General features: G+C 41.3%; 1 non-coding gene across 1 annotated transcript; it reads right to left on the bottom strand.

Annotated features, from left to right (window-relative positions):
• Positions 1–355: 355 nt before the first annotated feature.
• Positions 356–544, bottom strand: LOC124596705. The gene has a single exon (XR_006978361.1). It is a non-coding gene; the product is annotated as a U2 spliceosomal RNA (small nuclear RNA).
• Positions 545–6,032: the final 5,488 nt, after the last annotated feature.

The following is a 6,032-nucleotide window of genomic DNA, read 5'->3' as shown; positions in this document are numbered from 1 at the left end:
AGCTACGCACATTTTGGTCCACGAAAATGTTATCATATTCTTCGAACGACTTGTTATTTTAACAATATGGAAAAGAGAATTCCAAGAGTCTTGTCTATTTGTAAACTCTGTCAAAAGGCTAAACCATCTACTATCTCACATCGTGCTCCGTTGTTTCCTATCATTCCTTTTAAATTAAAAGAGTTTGCTGCTGTTGATCTCTTGGGACCCCTTGTCAGAACTTTTTTCTTTTTTTTCCTTATTTTGTTTTTTTATTTTTTTTTAATTTTTTAAACAAATACGACAAGTTTTGCTAGCAGCGGAATATCTGATCACTGCAGAATATCAACCCATTTTAGGCTGTGTTTTAGTTAATTTTAGGTGGGCCGATCCCGGCGGTACTGCAATGCCAGGCCAACCCGCGACAGAGGTGGAGCAAGCCCCTAGCACTCCGCCATGAGCCAAAAATGAGTCTAATATTACGGTCCTGCGATGCAGGACGTATCAGATGTTAAGCTGATAAGAACAGAATTTTTTAGTCATTGAGGTAATACTTGGAAAGGAACTTAGGAAAGGTTCACATTCGGTAGGAATTGGAAGCAACCGCGAAGGTGTTGCTGTACGGTGCCTGGCATTCACCGGAGCGTCACACTTCGGGCGGACGTAACTAAGAATTATCTCAGGAATATAAGATCTTGGTGTGACCCAGAGGATTGTTCTGGCCAAGATGGAGAGTGTCATAAGCTTGTGTTCAACCCCGGTGGAAGTCCAGACGTAGCTGGCCGGGGGAAAAAGAAAGGAAAGCGAGCAGAGCGAAGGTTCATATGGGAAGGCTCATATGCCACTCCACTCTGCCGCCGGTCTCAACAGCAAAGGCTGGACACACACGAGACCGGTCTGCATCTGCCACACTCAAAACCTGCCTCCTCGACCGAGCAAGCAGCAGATGGGGCCTGAGCATCTCGGAACCCTCAGTCAAAATCGGAAGAAAACGAGGGAGAAGTATTCAATGCAGGGCGAGTCCGGCAGTAGCACCAGCAGTTGCGGCCCTCACAGCAAGGCTGGCCACGTTCAAGAGCCGCCGCTGCAGCTTCGTCATGATCGGGCATTAGGAGTCCAATTACTAAAGAAAACACATCGCATGTCAGTGTGTTATGTATCCGACCTCGCCAGCATTAAGCTGATAAGAACAGATACTACACTTTTTTTTTTTCTTTTGTGGGCCTCCTTCCTCCCCTATAGCCCTACCTTTTCCTCTCCAAAAATGCCGCCATCCTCTAGTGTCGACGCAGCACGTACAGCAGGGTGCTGTTAGTAGCAAGGCTTATTGCCATAAACCGAAAATAAAAGCGGAGGCATACTCTGCTATGCCTCAGGGGGCGACGACGCACTACTCAGAAATACACCTCTCCCTGCAGGTGTGAAGCAAGTGATGAGTTTAGAACTAAAAAGGAAGAAATAAATAAAGACAGAAATGAAGGCAAATTAAAAACAGGGACGGCAGCACACACAAACGAAAACGAAACTGGCGAGATAATCCCATCGCCCATAGAATTAACGTAATAATAAACCTCTAAGATAAATTACGTGTTTTCTAATTTTCCAATATAGGCAAGTCAAGGGTAGTTTAAAAGTCCGAGTGACATAGGTCCAGGGGTAAACTCAGGCAATTCCTGGACGAGGTGCCTTAGTCAACCCGGAACACCTTTTGATAACCATGAACAATTGCAACTTTCAGAAATCTTGCAAAAGTAGTGGTATATTTCCGGTCAGACTCCGCCAGGCGATGCTGGCTCCACAGGTAGTCCATGAAAGAGACAGCATCGGTGAGGGAAAGGTCATAGATCGTGAAAATGGTGTGGCCCAAGAGCCACACCATTGCGTTACGTCGTGTTCGGGGGTTGGTCTGAATATCAGGGGTAAGGAACCAGTCGATTGACACATTGTCTGGTGTCGTCCCACCGATCAGCGCTAATAGCACACGTGCAAGGTCCCACACTTCTGTGACGTGAGGGCATAAGAGACGATGCTCTCTGGTGTCTACGTCACCACATCGGCCGCAAGCAGCCGAGGGCCGTAGGCGGATGGCCGCCAGGTGATGATTAGTGGGTATTAAATTGATTACGACACGATACCATGGCGTTGAAACTTCTGTGGGAAGGGCTGGGTTATTGATATTAGCCCGAGCTTGGTGCCAGATGACCGACGGTCGTCTGTCCTCCTATTTATGTGGTGTGGGCTGGCCTCGAAGTGCCTGGTAAAGGCGCTTCGACGTGCGTACCTTGTCAGTGGCCACTGTTAGGACGTAACTTTGATTGAGGTAATAGTCCTTGACTGTCGTCATCCGGAACGGAATATGTGTCAAACATACTGGTGCACGCGCCGATCGTGGACGATAACGGTCGAAAAGAACCGCTGTTGTCCCACTTGGGTCAGTTTCACGCAAAGTGGCGATACGGTGAATCAGGAGGGCCGCACATTTGCGGGGAAAGTCAATGAGTCCAAGGCCACCATTGACCTTTGGCAGTGTACAAGTCTGTGCATCAACTATGAACAGTGCGTGCCGCCACTAGAGCCAATATACTGTTTGTGAGATGGCTCTGCTGGTTTGTTTCGGTAGCGTAAGGAGTTGTGCTACATACCATGCCCGTGATAGGATGTAAGTATTAATCAGTTGGATTCGTTGATGGAGGTCGAGTCGTCAATCAGCGTGACTCAGGCAAAGTCCTCTGATGCGCGTGAGAAGCCGCCTCCACGTGAGTGTTAACATGCGCTGCGGACAGGCAGTCACCTCAAGGCCCAAGATACGTTGTTCCCCCACAACTCGGTACCATGGGCGTTCGATGGTCAATGATCGTGGTCCTAACGGGATCAGCACTGTTTTGTTGGAATTTAACACGGCACCGGATGCACGTTCATAAACGTTGAGAACTCGGCGAACGTTCTAGAAGCTGCTGAACTTACTTCAAAATTTGTTTCTTTCACGCCGTTACGTAAAGCCACTAGACGGTCTGTATACAACGCCTTTGTTAAAAATTTCTTACGTGAAGTTGGACACGTTTGTAAAGTCATTTCAGATAACGGACCGCAATTCAGATCTGCTGTTTGGTCACGCATGCTCCGGAATCATAAAATCAAACCTGTTTTTATTTCATTGTGCTCACCACATTGTTACCCGTCTGAACGGATTATGAAAGAAATCAATAAGCTTTGCAGACTTTATTGTCACAGAAAGCATCAGCATTGGGACAGTTATTTACACTTATTTCAAAACGTGCTGAATGAAATGCCTCATGACTCCACTGTTTTACCACTTATTCTTGTACTGAAGAATGAAGAAGCACCGAACAGAATCAGAGTGCTTGTACCTTTCCCAAATACACGTAAACTTCGACACAAAGGCATAATTGATTTGGCTATTAAAAATATAAAATCTGCAGCAGACAAAAGGAGAAAACTACACGGTAAAGCAAATGCAAAGGAATTGTATATTGGTCAGAAAGTTCTCATTAAAGCTCATTCATTGTCACGTAAGAAGAAACACTTGAGTCACAAATTCTTTCTGATTTACAATGGACCTTACAGAATCCGACGTATACCACATGATAATTACGTTGAAGTTGAAACTCTGCGTACTAGGAAGAGTAAAGGATTGCACCACATTTCACATGTAAAACCGTTTATTGAGAGATAACCTGTTTTTTAACTTAGTCTTTGTCATAAAATTTTTCACTTCATGCTACTAGTACAATTGGTCACATTGAGAAACTGTTAACATGCAACAATGTTTTGAAGTTAACTACCAGCCTAGAACCTAAGGAACATACTTAGACAGTATTTACGAGTGCATTGTTACAGTGAACAGACGACACAGTGTTATTGTGTGTGTACATTCTTGCTTGTTAGTTGCACGATTACGTAACGACTATAAAGCTTACATACTTAGAACATACACTGCCAATGAGACCTTAATGCAACATTTTGGTTTACTTGAAATGACATTCTTTATTTGAAGTACATTCTGTGAGATTAAAGATGACTTAGCATTTGGTTTCTTTGACACCTACACGATTGCATCACGACGCTACTAATGTGTGACACAATTTACATTGTTGCTTTCATGCTGTATCTGTTTTATATCTGCACAGTTTTTCTGATTTCTTCTGGAAAGTAAAACATGTTTTAGTAGTAACTTTTGTGGTATAGCTACAATGAGACAGCCTTTTTCGTAGCACAACAATACGTTACAGTATAGTGCTTTCTTGATCACGGTAATGTACGTAATAACTTCGATATCTATACGCGTAGCATTTCGCTTTTGTTTATTCCGAGGTAAGTACATTGACTTCCACAGAACTTTGCTTACGGACGACGATAATTACAACACTTGACACATTTTTTACCAGCGCTACAGTACACATATTTGAGTGATTTAATTTGTACTTAAAACACTTCTTTTTAAAGATTTTTCAATTACAAAGATACAAAGGTTTTCCATGATACATTTCATTCCATTGCTGTAATTTGTAACATTTGAGGGTATAATTACATTACTCCTCAGGGGGGTACACGCTTACTTTGTGTACCATGTGTTTGGCTAGCACAAGCAGCCCTAGCTAATATGGTATTAGCTTTACACATCGGTACCATATTTCTCTAACACAGAATTACACAGCTATCTGATTATTTAACAGAGAAACACACGTTTTTTTTACTACGTCAGTGACACATGTTTACGCAATTACGCAGTTGGATAACTTCATACTTATGAAATTGTATTTTATCTGTACTTTGTGAACTCCTCATATTTTGTCGGAACCATTGTGATACTATGTGAGCTTTGAAGATGTATTTGGTATGAGATCATAATTTTTTTAAAGTACGTTTGAGGTAGATGTCACTATTGAAATGAGCAGAGAATTTTTTTTAGGTTTTAAAATTATTGCAGAAAGCTACGACGTTTTTGAGATTTGGCTGAGGTGTTATGATGTTATTATTACGACGACGAGGTGTATTATGATGTTGAGGTATGTTTATGATCAATAAGCTGATGCTATATGAGGAATCTGATTATGCTATGTATTTGTAATGATGAAATATTCAAGAAGTGTCGACGAATATGTATATATGTAATAAGGTAAGGAATAATGATTAGTGGTTAGGGACTCTGATTTGTAAAAAAGGATGTTGGAAACCAAGAATGGTAATTTAAGAGTTATGAAATGTGTGAAAATGCTGAATGTATCACAATGTCGTCCAAAATTTTTTGGCCACTGTTATATTTATAGGATTTTGTTTCTACACATTTCTACTGTAATTTCTCGACTTGTGAAATTTTATTTGTATCAAATTGTCATTGTAGCGGAAACTTCTGTTGTAAATTTCGGTAAGAAAGGTAAGTGAGCTTGACGTAATGCGTTGTGGGCGCCCAGCTGAGCGACAGTCGCCTGAAAAAAGAAAGCCATTAGGTGGAGAAAAAAGAGGCCATTATCCTCGCTATTGACATTTCTTTGTAGAAAGCATCGCAAATACGACACGCTCAAACTTGAGAACATATGATTGCACTGAGGAGCTCTTAATTTATGATATTTACTAAAATGCCTAATGAAATGATGAGAAACATTTTACATCTATTGTCTTTTGCAAGTGTTGTTAATAAAACTTCTCTATTTAAACTAGACTGAACTGCATGTGACTGATTTAGTCTTTAATAAAACTTGCATCTGACTGCGTATTTAACTGAACTGAACTTTATCTGACTGCATGGAAATATTGTTGGAAAATTAATACTCAAAATACACATCTGATTGAATGAAAGTTTAGTGGTAAAAATAAATGAAGGTCACCAACCTGTATCTGACTGCGTCTGTGGACTTAGCTCGTGCACTCCTTCCCGTTTAGACGATAATAAAACATATATTCAACTCAGCCATAGTGCAATGGCATAAAATTGTCATTCTAGATAACTTTTCTCATTTTTGGCCCTGTTAGTTACTTAGTAAAAATTCTGTCCTGATGTGAATAATTTGCTAACTGTGCAATAGCATATAGAT

The sequence above is a fragment of the Schistocerca americana genome, chromosome 2 (assembly GCF_021461395.2).
Source record: "Schistocerca americana isolate TAMUIC-IGC-003095 chromosome 2, iqSchAmer2.1, whole genome shotgun sequence".
Taxonomy (NCBI): Eukaryota; Metazoa; Arthropoda; class Insecta; order Orthoptera; family Acrididae; genus Schistocerca; species Schistocerca americana.
The sequence above is the reverse complement of the archived record's forward strand: the minus strand, read 5'-3'. Positions and strand labels throughout refer to the sequence as shown.